This window comes from Chinchilla lanigera, unplaced genomic scaffold (genome assembly GCF_000276665.1).
Source record: "Chinchilla lanigera isolate Chin_1 unplaced genomic scaffold, ChiLan1.0 scaffold00028, whole genome shotgun sequence".
In the NCBI taxonomy this organism is placed as follows: Eukaryota; Metazoa; Chordata; class Mammalia; order Rodentia; family Chinchillidae; genus Chinchilla; species Chinchilla lanigera.
This window is the reverse complement of record NW_004955429.1, coordinates 22,256,624-22,277,042: the sequence shown is the minus strand read 5'-3', so window position 1 is coordinate 22,277,042 and position 20,419 is coordinate 22,256,624.

Genomic DNA, 20,419 nt, shown 5'->3' with positions numbered 1-20,419 from the left:
ATGGATGTGTGGATGGATGAGTGGATGGATGGATGGACAGGTGGATGGATGAGTGGATGGGTAGATGGATGGATGGATAGATGGATGGATGGATGAGTAGGCAGGTGGCTGAAGGCGTGATGGATGGGTAAATGGATGAGTGGATGGATGAGTGGATGGGTGGATGGATGGTTTAGGGGGTCAGTACATACATACACACACATACTGAAATTTGTTTTAGATGCTCTGCAGGCTGAGGAGTGCAGTGAGGTTTCTGAAGGCTCTCACCACCCACCCTCCCTATACCACAGAAAGGCCCTTCAGAAATATGACAGGCGACCGCTGCACCCAGCAAGAAAACAAAACAAAGAAAACAAAGATGAGAATAATAAAAAGTGACACAGGTTCTGTGTGCACAGATACACCACAAGCAATTTCCCAAGTGCAAGCTTACTGCACTCTTCATACACCCAAAAGGGAAAAGGAAAAGTAAGGCGGAATTTTGAACCTGTGGCAAAGTTTGTGGTAAGGAACTGATTAACCAGCCTCTCCCAGATTTGAACCACGCCGTGGGGACGGAACGATAAGGAAAGCGCTGGGAATGTAGGTCTGACGGCTCCCGCGAGGGAGAGCGGCAAGGTACAGCTGCAGAGCCAGGTTGTCCTCTAAGAGCGCACAATTTACAGCATCTGAGGGCAGGAATTAGGGTTCTCTGGGGAGCCCAAGCGCCAGGGCCCCAGAGAATTTCCGCTACATTTCAAGAACGCCCCCTGGGAGCCACGGCAATGAAGACCACTGAAGAGTGAGAACACAGCACTGCGTGACTTGAGCTTCTGCAAACTGAAGCAGCAGCCACACAGACGTGTACAGAACGTACTAGCTGCTTATTTAAAACATTAATTAATGTTAACTTGCTTAAGACACTAACTCCTGAGGCTGAATAACCTTGACGTCTCCCGTGAGAAAACCTTGCTGCATGCATCATCCTACTTGAGAAGAAAAATGGGTAAAACTGTGAGAGGAAATAGATCATGTATTTTGCATCTGAAAAGAAGTAAGTCTAGATGCCTGGCTGTGGAGCACGAGAAACAATAACCGTACAGATTAAAACTCCATTAACGAACTTCAAACACCATTTTAGAGTCAAGCTGCACAGGAAAACCACCACACCTGGGGACAACACGGTACTGGTGCACGGTTGACGTGGGTTAGGGCTTCAGGATGAAAAGCACCCTCTTCACATGTCACGAGAGAACTACGCCTTTTTGTTCTGGTGTTGGCTGTAGTTTTTGTTTGTTTTTGGTTTTGGCAGTACTGGATTGAACCCAGGGTCTGGGGCACTGGGCCCCGGCTCCAGACTGGTTTTTTTGTTTGTTTTTTTTTTTCTTAGAGACAAGGTTTCTCCAAGTTGCTAAGGGATTGAATGCTCTGGGCTTGAACTCCTGATCCTCCTGCCGCAGCTTTCCCAGTGGGATTACAGGTGTGCGCCATCATGCCCTGCTAGTTACCTGTATTTTTAATGACAGCGCAGAACACACTGAGGACAAACTAACTACAAAGAGTATTTTTTCAGTGAGATTTGCTAACTTTTTCAGTAAGTAGCACTGGGTGGCGAAGGCGCTGGATATGAAGTCCAGGTGGGTCATCCCTCCAGGCACAGGAGCGCAAGGCCAGCTCAGGCCTAGATCTTGGGCTCCGGGGGCACCAGCAGGCCCATACAGCTCAGGGGATACCTGCCCCACAATTTCCTTGGGGCACTTACGGCCTGGTGGAAATGGTTACAACGAAAACTAAACAGACTGAACAATGGCTTGGACTCCAAACTTGCCCTTCTGTGGAAGTCATGAGGAACTGGGAAAGGGTTTTGAAAGCTCCCTCTAATGGCCCTGGCCTTCCAGGGAGAGTTGTGGTGGTGTCCGAGCTCAGGGGAGAATTGTGCTTGTTCCTCTGCAGGAAAAAGAAAAAGATGGCATAATCAGGAGTAAAGACAGAGATGAAGTAAATGATTTCCCATAAAAGGAAAAGGGGCTCGGAACATATCCCTCTGCAGCCGTGTTCTGCCGACACTGAGCATGCTCCAGGGGCCTGTGGCCAAAACCACTTTACAGCACACAACTTGGAAATAAAATGGGCCCTGAAGAGTGGGAGCAGGTGCTCATGGGGATACAGAGAGTCTCACATCACTGCATGTAAGGAAATTCATAGAGATCCTTAGCCGCATACCTCACCGAGCTCTTTAATGAGAACAGCCCCAGGCTGGTTAAAGAGTGGGGGCACCCTCAGAAGTGGAACCCCATGGGCCTGTGTCTGTGCGTGGACACCAGAGGGCGCTCACAGAAACTAAGATGGCGCCCTGTCCCGTGGCAGCACGGTTTCACGGGACTACCGTCAAAGATGCGGGCTGCGTACCTGTGTTTCCATGCAGGCACTCCAAACTGCCAAGCAATCCCAGGCCCACCCTGTCCCCAAGAAACTATGCTTGCAAAATCATCCAGCGGCCTGAAAACGTCCCAAGAATTATCCCAGGTATCCCCTTCAGGGAATGGCCTCCCACAGCTTATAAAGCAGTGAAGAAGTTCTTCCTAGTTCCATTCTTTACATGAGACAGGATTTAGCTGCTTATCTCCCCAGCCCCCAAGCCACAAGTTCATTCTTCCTGGTTATTTGAGTATTCCACATTTTTGTGAAGTTTGAGGAGCACAGTGCCTGAGCAGTAACATCCAAGCTTCCAGTCTTTTATCAGAAGGACAGAAACTGCAGACACTGCTGGCTCTGCCTGCCTGTCCCTCTTCCGGACACTCCAGTGGGGCAGCTTGCTGTGTACACTACTGCAGGGGTAGAATATGCACAGGTGCATGACCATACTTTGCATGCCACCATGTGTGGGCTTTGCCTGCTCCACCCCTCCCCTTTCAGTGGGAACTCTTCTTCTGTACCTGTCATGATGCCCATCCACCTCTGCTGCAGGGGTGGGCCACACCTGGTACTCCTGTCCTCCGTCCACACCGATGGTCATGTGACTCAAGAGGTTCCTTCCAAACAACACGGTTTCACAGCAGTAGAAGAAAGGGTCTTTCTTCTTTCTTCTTGATCAAAGTGAAACTGAGGGAACACCTAAACCACCTAGTTTCAACTGCTTTTAGTAACTTGCTTCGAGTTTAACTGTAAAAGTCTGTAATTTTGGAGGTCACAAAGCTGAGCAATACAGCATTAGTCTTCCACTGGCTTTTTGGTAGACAATGCCCCCGTCAGGATAATAACGGTTGCCTGGGTTACTTTACAGGGACTTGAAAGCTGTCTTTGTTGAAACCACGAACCCTTCATGTGGGTCTGTGAAGGTGTCCCATGGACACAGTGATCTTTTGATGTCAGAGGGCCAAAAGTTCCACCCACAAAGCAGGCTAACGTTGGTCCTGTGAGGAGGCAGGAGGGCTGATTACACATGCGCAGACCACTGAGAGTCACACCTCCAATCTCTCCACACCTTAAATCACTGTTTCTGCACCCCACAATTATCGCAAACCAGTGCTCAGAGGCGGACTTGAGACCAGCTCTTCTATCAGACAAGGCATGGAGGCTGGGGTGTTACGAATAAAGAGCAAAGGTGTTTCACAATGAACTGGCCCAGGCTGAAACTTCATAAAGACTTCTGCAGAGAATAGCACAGGGGCTACTTTATGAGTAAATGTGCCACCATAATATAAAGGAGTACCATGAGGACAAGCTCCAACCCCCAGAGTACAACCAGCAGCACCAGCATTCGCGTTCCCCTGGGATTCGAGCCAGAACCACCAGTCCTCAGGATTTTGCCTGAGATGAACAATCGAGTCCCAGAAGCCAGGTGCCTCCAGGCTCATTCCTTGCAATGCTGAGCACGCTGCAGGGCAGGCAGAAAGTCAGCTCTGACCACAGGCAGGGCAGGAATCACGGGTAAGATCACTGCGCTTCATACATGCAGCAAGGCTCTGTACTCCAGCAACCCTACCAGCTACCCTTTCAAAATTTATTATGGTGACACCAAAAGCAAACCCTTAACCAACTGTTCGCAGCCCTTTGACCTGGGATGACTCTGACACACTGTGGATAACCTGCTTACTGGACGGGCTGCCTCCTCATGGAGCTGTTGGCTGAGCGATTTCTCTTCCCAGTAGAGCTCAATACAGGCCTCTGACAGATCCCAGATACCCCGTTTCTCGCACATCTGCCTCCTGTTTTGTTTTGTTTTGTTTTGTTTTGTTTTTGGTTTTTCTCCGGCACCGGGAACCGAACTCACGACCTTGCGCTTGCCAGGCAGGCGCTTTGCCGCTGAGCTAAATCCCCAGCCCCACATCTGCCTTCTGTGATAGACTTTCCACCCCAAGAGAGAAGGAATGGAGTCTTAACCGATCTCTACATCTGGACAGATCCTAATGGAAGTGGAGAGGCTGCCTAAGAAAGAGTGGTTAAATGAATGAATCTTGCCTCCCTTCACTCTACTGTAAAATGAAATAACAACAAAAAACTGAGATCTCAATCAACATACCCGAGGGCAGGTGGCCTGCATACAGTGCAAGGGAGGAAAAGAGGCTTGCTTCCGCCTCACGCTTTTCTTGCTTTTGCTGTCTTCCGCCGCCTTGAACAGTTGCCCCTGTGCCATGCCTTCCTGCTTTGGAGCCAGCTGATTATAGACTGAAACCTCCACAAACTGTGAGCTAAATAAACCTTTCCTCCCTTAATTTTAGGCATCAGGTATTTTATCTCAGCAAAGTAAAGTAACCAAAACATGGTTCCAGAAGTTTCAGACCCTGGTCAGCCGGCTCCAAAGCAGAAACATCAAGAGAAAAGGTACAAAGAGCAGAGCTGCTCACTTTATGGCAACCAGGAAGCAGAGCACAGGGAAGAGCTTCGGTGAGAGACAGACCCTCCAAAGACACACCAGGGACCCCTCATAACACTGCGCTCAGCTGTGGGCACCAGCGGGCTCATCCACTGACCAGGACAGCACCCCATGTGCGCATCACCTCTCCAGGAGACTCAGCCCAGTCAAGGTGACCGTGAAGATTCGCCGGCTCAAGGCCCATACAGTGCAAAGCTGTCCCGAGCCAGGTCTGTCCCAGCGACTTCGTGCGACGCACTTTGAAATAACGTAACTGCATTGATGAAAGAGTACTTCAACCTCCAAGCAGTTAAGACTCCAGTGTAGACTGCACGACTGTCTTCAGAAGCATCAAGAGGGGAGAGGGATGGACTGAACACATTCGCTGTGAGTCTGCTACTTAATTCTTAATGCAGGGTGGGAGAATGGGAAAAAGTAGAAAAGGAAGAGAAGAAAATCTTTTTTCTCAATGTTCTTTGGGTTCTGGAGTATACTTTTTGGTGTAACTAAGCACGCAGTATATTTTATATAAGTCATGGGTAGCTATTGGTTAATCTCTATCTGAACAGACAGCAAGGCACAAAGCACAGATCATCTGGGAAACAGACCATGGAGAAAGATCAGAAGCAAAACAAAAGGTCTGAGAAATCTAAGCACTAAGTAAACAACCCCAATTTCTTATGAAAGTACAAATATATGAAACAAAGTGACACATCACCAAACACAGAAATGTTCCAGATGTCAACAGAACTTTTAAAGGGAGAGGGAGAGAGAGAGAGAAAGGCAGACATCCTCAGGGTCCAGGTGGGTCAGTGTTAAACAAGGGCAGGGACTGCGGCCCCGCTCTGAAAAGGCCAGCCTGGTCACGAGCTGCTGTCTGAATCCCAGAACCCTGGAGAGCATCACGGACTTCTTTTCAGCATACACACTAACCCTTCCATGTTCTCCTCCTCTTTGGGTGATTTTAATAGAGCTGAAGAGTTGAGGCCAACTTAGCTGAGGGGCAGCTTTCCCCAACACCCTGATGAGTGGTGTGGAATGAAAAGTGCTTTGTCCAGGACCACAGGGCTGCTATCTCTGCTGACAGAATTCCTAGCACCCTGTCCAGGCCACACTGCAGTTGGGGTCACCAGCCAGTAGCTACGGCAAGAGCAAGGGCAGCTGCAGGTGACCACAAACCTGCTGTGGCCTTGTCCCAAGCTGCCCTCTGCAGAACCTGTAGCCTGCCCCTGAGGGAAGAACTCCCGCCTGAGCTTGTCCTAAGGATCTGGCACAGCTGGAACCGTCCAACTGCTGAGGTGCGAACATCTGGTGACATCTTAAGCAATGTGGCACTGGAAGTGAAATATCATGCTACCAAACATCTGATGCGAACATCAGAGCCTTCGGAGACCCTGACGTCCCTCGCTACACTCCTGAAATTCCTAGGCACCTTGCGACTAGACAGGGAAGGACGAGCTGCAGAGCGAGACGAGCGAGAAACCGTGTTGGTGCTGATACCCGGCCACTAGGCTTAAAGACAAAGAGCTCTGGGCCAATCTGTCCCATGCAAGAACCAATTGCCATACATAACAGTGACTGCAACTGAGGAGCCAAATAAACTATCATTCTTGAAAAACTAAATTTTCTATTAATACATGTTTGCAGCGTGTAATGATTACATTCCTTGTGGGAAGCTGGTACGTGTGCAGAACACATCTTAATTTGTTTTTCATTCCCTTCCCCTCTCCTGTCACCCCTGTCTCTTGATCCCCTTCCTGTTTGAGAGAGCTCTACCTTCTTATTCCTATTACCTATCTTCTATTTTCTCTTAATTTATATTTTGGGTTTCTCATACAAGAGAAACCACATGATACTTAAGCTTGTGTGTCTGATTTATTTCACATACTATTAGGGTCTCAAGGTGCATCCATTCTCCTACAAGTGGTTCAAGTTTATCCTTCTTCATGACGAAGTATTGTAAATACCACATTTTCTTTATCTATTCAGCTGTGTATACAGGCTGCTTCCAAGGTTTAGCATAACTGTATTTAAATCTTAAAGCTGAAGCAGTGTAAGATATTTTTCTATTAAATACAAATGCATGTCTTTGGTAGCATGATATTTCACTTCCAGTGCCACATTGCTTAAGATGTCACCAGTAGTCAGGTGTGGTGGTACAAACCCATAAGCCCAGGATTCTGAGAGGCTGAGGTAAGAGGATCATAAGTTTGAGCCCAACCTGAGCAACTGAACAAGACTCTGTTTCTAAATAAAAAATAAAAAAGATCTGGGCATGCAGCTCAATGCAGGTTCAATTCCCCATACCAGTCAAAACAAAATAAAAACATATCACTGCTGGAGTGTAGTATGTAAGACTACATGTCCACGCAACAGCGATCTGCCAGATGTCAGCAAAACAATTCAGTGAAGATGATTTTTTCCAAATACTGTAAATACTATTGCACATTCACAGTACTCAATATCTGTGACCGTTTTGCACAGATAGCGCAAGTCACAGTGGTCATTATGGAAATGATACTTGGTAATTAAAGGGAAAAATCTGTTTTAAATAAAACATAAACCACTTCTCTAGTTTTTTAAGTGGAAATTGCCAGATTTTCAAATGTAAAAGAAAGAATCAGTGCTGACTTAAAATTGAATGGAGATATAGAAGCTTACAGTACAGCCAGAGCAGGGAAGGTGAACAGCGACTGGGAAGGAGGAAGGCAAACAACGCCACAGTCATGGCAATTACCACACAGTGCAGCAAGGTGAAAAGTTGCTCGCTGAACAAAACAACCAAAGGTGACACAGCAGACAACAGTAAAGGACAATTTCAGCAAAGATAGTGAATTTAACGTCGCTTCCTCTAAAGAGTGAAACAAGGATCGATGAAATTCATTAAAGTCAGAACCAAAAACAAAATTTAATGATTTTTAACATCTGAGCCTGAAACTTTCGCCATCTGTGAAAGATCTTGGTTATTAAACAAAACAAAAAAGAAGACCATCATTTTTCGATAAATCTTGTGAGAAGATAAACATGTTTTTGTACAAAAAAAGCAAGATTTCTTATTAAGCCATTAAGCAATTGGCCATAGAATACAAGATATTTCTAACATTGTCAGAGATCAGTACAGTCTATACCTCCAGAACAACAACAGTTTTCTTTAGCTTTAAATGAATTTTGCAATACAAGAGACACTACTCAATATTTTGGGTACATTTTTATCTCAGATTTATGAAGAAATGTGACAATTCACAGTTTGAATAAAAAGAAAATGAGTTCATGGTATAGATACCTTTTGCATCTATTAAGAATTTTGGCTAGATTTGGAAACAAAAAGTTTCTCTCGTGCCAGATGGTGTCCATGTTATGTTAGGTCATAATTCTAGACTCAGCAGATCTTTAAAATAAGAGACTGGCTTATGTCTTACTGTTTCTTCTGTGATATTAACTTGTAGTTAGTCTTCTGAAGTGTCACCTATGGAAATCCATGCATCATGTATTACTCAGCTTTGTGTTACAGTAAGAAAAAGATGACCTGGACAGTCAGCTTACAGAGGAAATGCTTCTTTCGTCTCACGGTTTGGGAGGTTGCAGCCTATGCTTGGTTACCCCTGTTGCTCTGGGCCTGTGGGACGTAGGGAATGTGTAGTGGATTAAGTGTTCTCGTCATGGCAGCCAGGAAGTAAAACAGAGAAACAGGAAGAGGCAGAGGTCCCAGTATCCTCACCAAACATGCCCCCAGGGAAGGGGAGACCTCCCAGTAGGTCCCCCTTCCTAAACGTTTCTCCACCTCCCAGCAGTGCCACTGGCTGGGAACCCAGCCATTAACATGGAACCTCTTGTGGGAAATTTATTTAAACTGTAGTGAATCTAGTTAAAATTCTGCAATGTACACGTACAAATGCCCTTATGGAATTGCTGAAAGCAATAGAAAACCATGAGTTTAATGATCAGGTGTTCTCTGCCAATGATGTCTGGATGGGTCACAGAGGAGTTTTATAAAGATTCACTGTGCAATTAACTTCAACTCAAGATCGCTTTACACAGAAAGAATGCTTGCCATGTACTCAAAGAAGGTTTAAAAAATAGCAGTGTGATTTTAATTTCTTTTATAGATATCACACTAGCTGTGGAGAAACCAAATCTGAAGCTCAAACAACAGGAAAAACTTATTTGTAACCTAGCCAGACAGAGAGAGAATTAAGTGTTCTCGTCATGGTAGCCAGGAAGTAAAACAGAGAAACAGGAAGAGGCAGAGGTCCCAGTATCCTCTGGGAGGCAAGAGAATTTATATCAAAGCGGATACTTATCATACAATAAGTAAAAACTGATGGTTTTTTACATTTTTCTAACTTAGATCAACATAACAAGATTTTACTGAATAAAAACCGATTTGCCTCCAAAATCTGCTAGAAAATTTTGAGAACGTTTCTTGATATTGATAAATTTAGACTGGGTTTTCAATGTTTACCTTACTCCTTCAATTCTGAGATTAGCAATTTTGAGTTGGCACAAGAATGAGTTTATAGAATTTGAAAAGATGTTGCTTTGAAACTGACAGGCTTTTGTTTCAAAAAGTCAAATTAACTTGTTTAAAAAAGGTGAACCCGTTTTGTCAATCTGGACGCAAATACTAAAGGAAAAGGAGTTTTTCACATGATTCAATTACGGGAAGACTGAAGTGCATTAACCTACAGTTGGGCAGAATGATCTAACACCAAGTCTAGTTTATAAGAAAGTGCTGGATAACTCACACACACAGATAGACAAGGTGTACACATAACAGGATGTAGCAACACAGAACACAACTTCTAAGTACCTGGCTCCATGGTACACGGTCTGCTGTTTCTCCTTGTGACTACCCTGCCTCTTGGGAGTGCTGCGCAGCTCACTACACCAAGAAGCATCTCAGAGAGCAACACACTGCATATCACTAGCCCGGAATGACCACAGTTCAGTCAGACACAAGGTCTGTGTGGAATGAGTATCATTTGCACAGCATCGTATCATCAAAAGCCCTCAAGTCAGGGACTGTCAGGACATGAAGCAAAAACTGACAGAACTGCAAAGAGGGGCAGGCAAATTCACAATCACACGCACATCTGTACTGCTCTTTTGACATTTAATACAACAAATACAGAGCTACTTAGTATACAGAAAACAGGGTGTGAACAGAACCCCAGGGGAATTCTACGCTCCTTAAAGTCTTAAACTACTACTCTACACTACCAGCGCGGGGCACCCAGGCTGTATCCACATCCACTTCGGACAAAAGAGTTTCTGCCTTCCTATGGGTACTGTCATAACTAATTCTTTCTTTCTGCCTCCTAGGCTAACCCTGAGTCACAGGAGAAAGTAGTTTCCAGAAAACCTACTCTTGAAAAATAAATCACAGAATTTGGAGATGGTACACTTCGCTGAAACAGAACGGAGTTTTATTCATCTTACAGATCTGGAAATAACACCCGGCCTACCACTGAGATTTAATCTACTACTTGAGACTTAATCTACTCCTCTATGGGACTAGACTAAGAGCGTTTATGAAATAAAGGACAGATGATGCCTAGCGCATAGCCTAACACATGCTCCGTGAACACAGATTCCTTTCCCTCATGCACCGACACGTTGGTGTGATTCCCCCCGGAGCAGAGATTAGCTCTCCACCACATCTGCTTGGATAATCCCAGTAAGATCAGGGGAGTCGATACCTTTAACAGCAAAGCATGCCCGTCTCTCTATTCTGATCACCGAAAATCCTGAGGCATCATTCAGTTGAGCCAATACTTTCCCTTCCAGCCCTCAATGGAGAGCTTTACTCTATTTATGGTGGTAACTTACACTCTTCCAACAGCTGCTGCCTGACATCTCATGAAGGATTAACAAAGGAAAGAAGTTGGACAGCTTTCTAATCAAGTTTTACATGGTGGAAAATATAATATCTAAAATAACCATAACTATTTTGAGGTGTTTTAAAAAGCACATTGGAAAATCTCTATTTCTTGTCGCTGGCTCAGTCAAATCAAGGTGGAAAAAACAGGGCTGGGCATCAGAAGCCCTGGGTTCCGCGTTATATTCTGATGCTTGTTTGCTTAATAATACTAAGCAGAACACTCTTCTTTATTGGCCTTAATTTCCTCATCTATAAAATAAAGATATGAAGACAAGCATGTTGATATGATAAAGCACAAAAAATTTAAATGAGGTATATATGACACCATGAAGCACATTTATTATTTTGAGTGAATACGGGCATTGGCTCCTCTGTTAATATAGAATACCAGGAGATAATTAGAAGGGAAATTTTTAGGTTATCAAGCTGGTACTGTTCTCTGTTTGAGATTTACACATTCTATACTGCATCAGCATGTACAAGTTTACAAAATGCAAAAAAATCCCAAATTGCTGTGGAACAGGTTTCATGGCAAGTGATAAAGAAGTATAGTATCAAGGAAAGGTTTAATTTATCCAAGATCATATCACAGAGCCCTATAAGTTAAGAAATCATGGCTTATCATTGGCCCAAATGTTCCCTTAAAAACCTAGTTGGAAGGTTAAGGAAAAGTGGTAGCATTATACTTCAATAGAGCTGCTTAAAGAATAAGGGAAAAATAAAAGAGTGATCACTTCCCAGATTTTACAAGCTAGCATTCTTTCCATATCAGCACCACAGCAGCCTTGGAAGGATGAGCACATTAACATGTGTGCACACACACAAACACACACACCAGTCTTTTTAGTATGAGTTGGACTCAAATCTGGGTCAATAAATTCTTTAATAAAAGAAGGCAGATACTTAAGTCCTAGCCCCCAAACTCAACTTGTAGGCTCCAAAAAGCTCCAACCCTAATTTGACAGTTCTATTATTCCTACAGTTTTGTGTTTGTGTAACCTTCTCATGGTATCACTACCATTTATTTATTACTTAGAGCACTAGAAAGTGAATGTGATCTTCGAATCAGAAGGCCTAGTTTAACTCTCAAGACTGTCCCCATTCATATATGTGGTTTTGGCCAATTATTTCACTCCTGTGGGCCTTGAAATTGCTCATCTGTGAAGTGAGAATACCACTGCCTACTTCACCTCGCGACTGGGAACAAGTGACAATAGTTGTGTAGATAGGAGACTATGCCTAGCAGACTCTCCCACACACAAAGTCCTCAATAAATATTTATAAACTCGAAAAAGCATCTCAAACTATGATTTCAAAATGCTTTTAAAATGCAGGTCATTTTCACAGTGCTTTCACTGAAACTTTCAGTATTCACAGGTACGAAAGTATTACTCATTGCACGAGCTGTTTGTCTAACTGGACTATGAACAGCGCTTTGGGGAGGAGTAAGAGACAGATTAATAGGAAATGATGGAGAAGAAGGAGAGAGGGAGGACCCAGAGAACAAGGAGCAGAGGAACAGCATCTTGAGAGAGAAATATTCTCTCATAATAGGAAACCTATTCTTTTCATCTTTTAAGTTATCTTGCCTCTCCTACCCAGATGAAAACTAAAAAAAAAAAAAAAACACTAAACCCACCGACATCCTCATCCGAAGATGATGGTGACTAATTCAGCAAACCTAAATACAAAGGAGGCAACTTGGTCTCCTTCCGCAGCTCATTAGCTCTCCCCAGTTGTTCCCTAGAAGCCAAAACAATGGGAAAACCATTTGGAAACTATGAAAAGATGAAACAGAAAAGCCATTGTTGGGTAAACTATAAGCAATCCATGTGAATTTGGCAACCAAAGACGATGTTAAAAAAAAACTTGGAGGAGAAACAGGGTCGGGTGAAGATTATGCAAACACAGCATTAACTTGGCAAAGCTGCCTTGTAGATGAGACGGGAAAGTGGGAAGGAAAGTGGTCTTGGAGACCATGGTGCCAGGCAAGTGGAGTAAGGGTGGTTAAACATGTTGGTGGTTCTCTAGTCAAAGGAGCCTACCGCTAGTACCTGTGATCAAAGCAAAGTCAGAAATGTTCCACACTAAGTGTACAGTTTTCTCAAAGGTTCATCTTTTTGGGTTTTTTGTTGTTTTTAGCAGCCTAGATACAAAAGATGGAACCAATTTTCACATGGAAAAAAATAAAGTGCTTTCACTGCTGTAACTAACTTGTGTTTTCCTCCAACACTGTGAGAACCAAGTATAGAAAAAAAACAGCCATGTGATGAAAGCTTTTAGTTTAAAAAAAAAAAATGATGAGGAAGGTTTGTTATTTTTTTAACACACACATGTTGGGTTTACATAAATAATCAACCAAAACATTGTCCAACCATACAATTTTCCTGTCAAGCATATAATATGTTTTTCTTTTTCCTGGAAACTCAATGTCAGGAGTATATAGTGATGACTGTTTTTCAAAAGATACTTAAATAATTCTGGGGACAGAATGAAATACATATATCCAATTGTAGGGTAGATATCAAATTCATTTTTAGGAGTTGGACAGAAACCATCTAACATTGCTTGAAGGGGAGGTTCTCTCTAAATTTGAGTTCATGCTCTATCACCTTTTCCAGGAATATAAGTTCTTAGTCTTATTCTCAGAGTTTGGGACTTAAAACCTGATGGACTGAAAAACACAATCCTTAACTAAAAGTGTGTCCACCTCCAGATCTCTGGCTAGGGAATTCCTCGTGAGAACACACAGACCAAGCACAGAGTCTGTTTCCACTAGCAAGTCTATCAAGGGCACATCTGGAACAGGACGGACGGGCCCAAAGTTCCTTCTTGAGTCCCAGCGTGACTCACTCTGAGATGAAGGCCACTGGCGTCCTATGGTCTCCTCAGGGTCCAGCAATAGGTGTCCTCAACCTTCCTGAGTAGTATCCTTAGCAACCACCCCGGTCAGAGAAGGAGGGTAAGAGCAGTGTAGACCATATACCCTGGCTGTGGAGACAAGATAGCCGAGAACCTGCACTAGTGCACGGGGCTCGGGATATAACTAGCCCTCCCTGGGTTCCATCCCTGGTACCACACACACCAAAAAAAAAAAAAAAAAAATGTAGAGCCAGGAGAGATGTGAATAAGGTAGTCAGCACGCACATAAATTTCAGAAGGAGCAGCTCTTGCAGTCAGCAGGCGGGAAGGTTCTAGAAACATGACCTGGCCAAACTCAGCAGCACCCACAATTTTCTACCCTGTAGCTCTGTCCCAGCACAGGGTAACAACACTTAACAGCCAGCCAGCTAGCTCCATTCCTGATCCTGGGCATCCCCTGCCCCTTTCTGTTCAAAGCTGGGGGAACAGTTCTGATTCCTCAGTCAGGATCAACCTGACACGATCTATGTGATCGTGGGCCCTGGACCCTAGTGAGGAAATCCCTGCGATGACTTCCGCACAGAAGGATCCAGTACAGCCTTATAACACAAATCAGTTGTGATTCGCACACCGCCTAGACTGGCCACAAGGCACAAACTTCTTTCCAAGATTCTCCAAAACTATAATTTGGAGGAGAGGAAAAAAAGCAAACATTATTTCTGTTCTGTGTATGTACAATTTCCAATTGCAAGGGAAAGGTTATGCAAAACGAGCTTCCGTTCCAGTTCCTTTCAGGTATTGCCTGGTGAAAGCCAAAATAAATTTCAAACGGTCTTCTCCAAAGTTCAGGCCTCTAGCTGACCTGACCTCACCAGTTTCAACACTGGTGTTTCCAAGATTCAGTTCCAAAGAACTCTCTGGAAAGGCAGAAGTTCCCTTGAAATAAAAACTGGTGGAGAATTTAATGTCATTATCTTACCAGACTAAGGTGACAGCCAGATGGGATTGACTCCGGACAAAGGGAGAAGGAAGGTCTGCAAACTGTTGAGAAAAGAGAGGGGAAAGAATGTCCACATGAAGAAGCCCTGTCAAACAGGGGGAAGGAGGAAGGCAAGGAAGAAAGAGCAGAACAGCCTGGAAAGAGACAAAATTCAGCCTAGGCAAGTGGCCCACACAAAGGGTCAGTGAGCACAGTGGGCGGGGCAGGCGAGTCGGGGGCCCTACCCAAGTGAGAGCAGGCTGGGTGGGGAGGCAATTAAACACCAAGGATCGATGGAGATACGGGCATCCCCAAGACACTTGAAACCCTGGGCTGCCAGGAGGGGCAGGGTGTCGAGGAGACAATGAAGTGTCCTGGAGGTAAGAGGAAGCTGCCGGAGCGTGGGGGCAGGAAGGGGGCTCTACAGTGTGTAAGAGCGAGAGTGGGGCTGCACACGGAGTGCTGGGAAGTCCTGAGCGAAGGGGGCATCTCTGGCTGCTCCCACAAAGCTCAGCCCCCCTCCCCAACAGGGAAACGCACGGCTGTTGCTTCTAATCTACGGACTGCGACGCTGAGGGGAAACATGGTCACCAGCACCGGCGAGCTGGCTCAGGTTCCAGCCAGTCCTTCTGTGGACAGGGTGAGGGCGGCTAACTCTGCCCTCCCACCTCTGTGTGACACCAGCAGAAATTCTGTAGTATCTCAAACCATTAAAGAAGAATGTGCTATAAATGTCAGTCATCTCTGAAAGGAGCTGGGCGGGGGGAGAAAGGACAGACGGCCAATAGCCATGTCAGGCGTCTGAGTGTGTGTAGGTGCGTGCACGCATGTGTGTAACAGAAAGGTGGGACGCACGTGCGAGAAAGATGGCAATGGTGCGTCTGAGAGACAAGACTTGGAAATAGGACAGGAGAACAACTGTAATGGGCTTGGAGAGATGGGACAGTAGGGAGGGAAAAAAATAAAAATGCTTAACATGTAGCACGTATACCTACCAGTTCCCCAAGATGAATGGAATTACTGTGTACTGTAACACTTACCAATAAATAATAATGAAAGTGTGAAAAACACGCAAAAAGCGGCATTCAATATACTAAAACAAAACTGGGCCAGGCAGAGAGGTACAATAAGAAGAGATTTATCCCAGGACAGGAGTTGCAGGGGGGTGGCCAGGGAGGGCCTCTGCAGTCAGGGCCAGCACCAAAGCTGCGGTAATAAGCAACTGATGCAGCGCGTCTCGTGGATGCGCTGACCCTGCCACCGCTCGGCCTGGGACAGGGCGGGCTCCTGAGTTGGGAGGTTTAGTTCCAACCCAAGGCTGCTTATCAAAGGCAAAGCCTCGGTTTCTTCTCCCACAGAACAGAAATCCCTGGTCCTCAGCCCTAAGAACTCAGGTTCTGGAGACCCCCATATGGAAATAGCGGTAAAGTTCAACTGAAAACTGACATATTATAAAAACAAACAAACAAATAAACAACTACTACTGTGCAAAAGAGATGAAGTAAAAGACACACGGAAGTGTGAAAGGAGCCCAGAGGGGGACTAAAGGGCTTAGAATTGAGGTCCATTGCAGGACCCACAAGTCACTGGGGAAGCTGCAGCAGCAACAGCATCCAGAATGAGTTAGTGGAGATTCAGAGCCAGAGGTCCAAGCGAGCACAGTTTACTTTATAACCTCTTAGAGAACAAAGGTGGAATAGATCCCAGTGAAGCACTGTGATTTATGCTGTGGCTATTAAGAGGCCAATTCTTCACAGTCACTATGAGGGAGCAAAAGGTTTTAGGGTGCTGGGCAGGAGCTGGAGCACAGGAAGGCTTAGGCAGAGCCACGCATCTCTATGTGGACGCAAGGCATTCTTTTTCTAAGTGCGGGCAGAAGCTCTGCTGATGGTGTAACGTCACATCCATCCTGTGCTTCTGGACGCAGCCTTTGGTTTTCATGAGCACATTGACTTGCTCTCCTCTGGCCTGATCTGAGCTATCAGGGTTACAGCACTGCTCTGAAAACACAGGTATGGAAGGGCTAGTATCACAAGAGGCCCTACCTCTGCCACAGCCCTCCTAGACTGGCATTTACGTCTGCTTTTCTGAACTGTGAGTCCACCTCCAGCTGGGCCCACCCCTCCCTCGCCCTCCCTCGCCCTCCCAGGCGAATTCCCCAGAATAGCACCTTAAAGCACTCAATAGAAGCCTGGCTGAATTAAACCCAGTAGACAGATCACCTGGAGTAAGTAACAAGTTCTTGGAAATCCAAGTTTTCTCATTGAAAAAAACCAAGAAACATGGCTAAAATATACTCCAGCCCTAACAAACACAAAATAACTTAATGTTCTGGAAACGTAAGTATTGTCTGGAGACACATTGTACTTTATGCAATAGAAGAATGCATATAATTAAACCTGATCATATGGCAACTTAAAAAATTTAATGTTAGAGCCATTCCTTTGTTAATCAGTAAAATATAAAAACAGTCTAGGTTTTAAGTATGGAAAAGCTACACAAGCTGGTTATCCTTAAAACGTACATTTGAATGTATGTTAATTCTGATGCTTCCTTTTAGATCTTCTCCCCTGACAGACTATCTGGAATGACACTAAGGACAGAAACCAGCAAGACTGTTTACAATGGCCACAGATGAACAAAGCCTCCTGCATTTCTACCTTCCCTGGTTACTGAACAAAAGCAGCAAATGTTAAGTACAGTTGCCCCAGCAGCTGGCAAGTTCCCTCCCATATGAGAAGTCGTGGAACAGCTGGGGAATACAAGATGCTTTTGAACAAGCTGCTATGTGATCCAAAATAACACGGCCCGTTCATCTTCCTTACAAAGGAAGAGACAGCCCCGCGCAGGTCTGGCGCATGCCCGTCAGCTGCTCCCGACTTCACAGTGACAGCACAAGAAGTGGCCACCATTGGAGAGACCGCAAAAGGGGTCTTGCCCTAACCCTTTGCAAGCTGTCAATCGCTTCTGCCCGCAGCTCCCTTTCTAGAGCAGAAGCTGCACTGCATATCCAAATGCAAAACCTATGCACTGACAACCCCGCTCCTACTCCTAGCTGTATGGTACTTAGAAAGGTAACTTTTAGAAGCTTGGGGTTATGGCTCAGGGATGCAGCGCTGGCCTAGTGTGTGCAAAGCCCTGAGTTCAATCCTCATAAGCCCCGAAGTGAGGAAACAAACATTTGCAAAGCTAACCACTGGTCATTCAGTGGCACCTTTTACAGCTAGTAGTGTTGTTGCCCATAACTTATTATTTAAAGGGTAAAAGTACAAGGTCTAGAACTATAAAATAGCAAAAATGAAAACTACTTCTCCTGTGTGCTAAATTTAAAAACTTTCAAGTGTTTTCACATACGAAATACTTACACAGGTCGCTTACTACTTGTTCAACTAAACTGATCTGTAACTAGTTAGGTCACCTTCTAAAAGTTAGCAGTTTTCAGATCATAGATAGTTTCTACCACACTTGAGCAAACATTTTTGAAATATTATATAGCAAACTCTTGTTTTTCCTCTATCAACTTGGTGGCTCACTTTTAAACAGACACACAGAAAACATTTTATTTTCCAACAACACGTTTCCTCTGCCCCAGACGGGCCCACACAATTCTCACAGAAGCACATGTTTTCAATGCCCTAGATGGTTAGTGGATGAGAAAAGAGAATGCTTGTCTCCAGTTTGGTTCTGAGGGTTTTTTAAAAATAGCCCTGTCATACTGACCATTAGAACACTAGCTTTCAATGTAAAGGAAAGGGAAATGGCTAGAGAACCAGCCACAAAATTATACAGCAGCAAAGCCAGGAGGAAAGCCCTACACTTCTGGAGTGCCTTGTAAATTCCTCGGGCAACTGGACAAAGTTTTCCATCACTAACCTTTCCCTGCTCTCAACCTGCTGACCACGAGGAGGAATCCCTCACTGAGCAAATCACAGAACACTGACTTCAAGGCAGATATAACTACTTTCCCTCTCTAGCTGTTTGACAGAGAGAAGAAAACAGGATTCTGCTCTTAAATGTCCTTCTCAACTAGCATTTATTGAGCAGCTACTATGTGGTAGGCACTGTGACAAGTACCCTATGTAAGTTATCCAATTTAATCCTCATAACTTGAAATCAGGAGGCATTATTGTTATCCCAGGGGAGTTTTGTTTTGTTTTTTCTTCAGTACTGGGGGTCAAACCCAGGGTGTTTGCACTGAGCTACATCTCCAGATCTTTCCTTCCCTTTCCTTCTCTTCCTTTCTCTCCTTTCTTCCTGATACAGAGTCTCCCTAAGTTGCCCAGGCTGTGCTTAAGTTTATGACCCTGTAGCATGGCATAGTGCTGAAACTATAGGTGTGACCCAAATTCTTAAAGAATATAAAGCTCAGAGGGGTTGAGCAATTGTGCAGGGTTCAGAGTGACAGGCGGTGGAAGCAACATTTGAAGGCTGCTGTCCTGACTTCAGAGGCCTGCCGCATTCAGCATGCCTGGCTGTCTCCAGGACTGGCAGGGCCCTAGGCCATTCGGAGTCCTAGGGGTCATTCCAGAGCGTCGAACTTCTTTCTCTAAGGAAGTGCACTCTTAAGCAATATTCAAGATAACTCCGAAGTCCCACATTTTACACCTGAGCTCAAAGTTGCACATAAGTCTGTGGATAAAGCCATGTTCTTAGATTCCTAAAAGGAACTTGGAGTTTTATTTCCAAAGCAGACCTCACTCAGTGTGAAACACCCACTCAGCACAGTGGCCATCCCCGCGGTTTGAACAGGGCGGGCCCTGCAGTCCCTTGTGACCAGGAAGGCAGGAAGCTTGAAGAGTATGGAGTTCCTGACCGCGACCCACCTGCCTTATAAGACACTACAGAAAGAAAGGACAGCTATTTCTGCCTCTCTTCGAAACTCTCACACAAGTCTAAAGGTTTTCAGGAGAAGGCTTATTTTTTTCATGTACCTTAAGCTTTAAATAAAAGCTGGTTTACAGGTGCTGGCCCCAACGGCCAATAATATGTTGAAAGTCACTCAAACTCTAATCCCTACCTGGAACCTGGCAAGAACCACAGTGCGGCCTGTAGTATCTGCTGTACTGGAGACAGAACCAGGAGGATCCCAACTGTGAGGCCAGCCTATGCCACTCAGCTAGAACCTGCCTCAAAATGAAACAAAGAGGGCTGGGATGCAACTGGGGGCCCGGGGCCGCAGAAAAAGCAAAGCAAAGCACAGCAAAGCAAAGCACAACAAAACACCCTTTCAGTAGAAACCTATGCCCAAGAAACTGGGATGATTAAACAGTTGTTTCTGCAGCAGGACCAACTTGGAGACTAGTTAACTGCTTCGGGTCTCAGCTTCCTCATCTGTAAAGTAGGGATAACGCCCCGGGAGGAGGCTGCGAGGTTTGTGGGGGCAATGTGGAGGTCCTTGCCCGGTGGGTGACATCCTCTCATGTACCAGGCACTTCATCAAAGCCAGTTCCTGCCCTTTCGGTACTGCAGGAGCGGGGCGGGGGCAGGCAGGATGGAAGGGCTGCCTTGGGGCTTGGCGTGCACACAGCGCAGCGCGCCGGCTTTCGGCCCGCAGCACTTCCTCCTCTCCGCGCAGGTCCCGGGAAAGTCTGGAGCCGGAGGAGACGCTGCCTCAGAAATTTGCACAGTACTTGTGCGTGTGCTGGGATTTGCAAAGCGTGGCCACGACCTCGAAGATGGAGGTGGGGAGACGGGCAAGGGGCTTTAATCTCCCCAGCCGGCCTCTCCCTTTCCTGGAAACTTCCAAGTGCAGTGAACTGTCAGACCTCGAGGACCTGGAACGCCTGCGCCAGAAGCGCTTAAACCTGCACCTGACCCAGACTGCGGCCTGGACCGGCGCCCCCGCCTCCCGCTCGCGGTAACG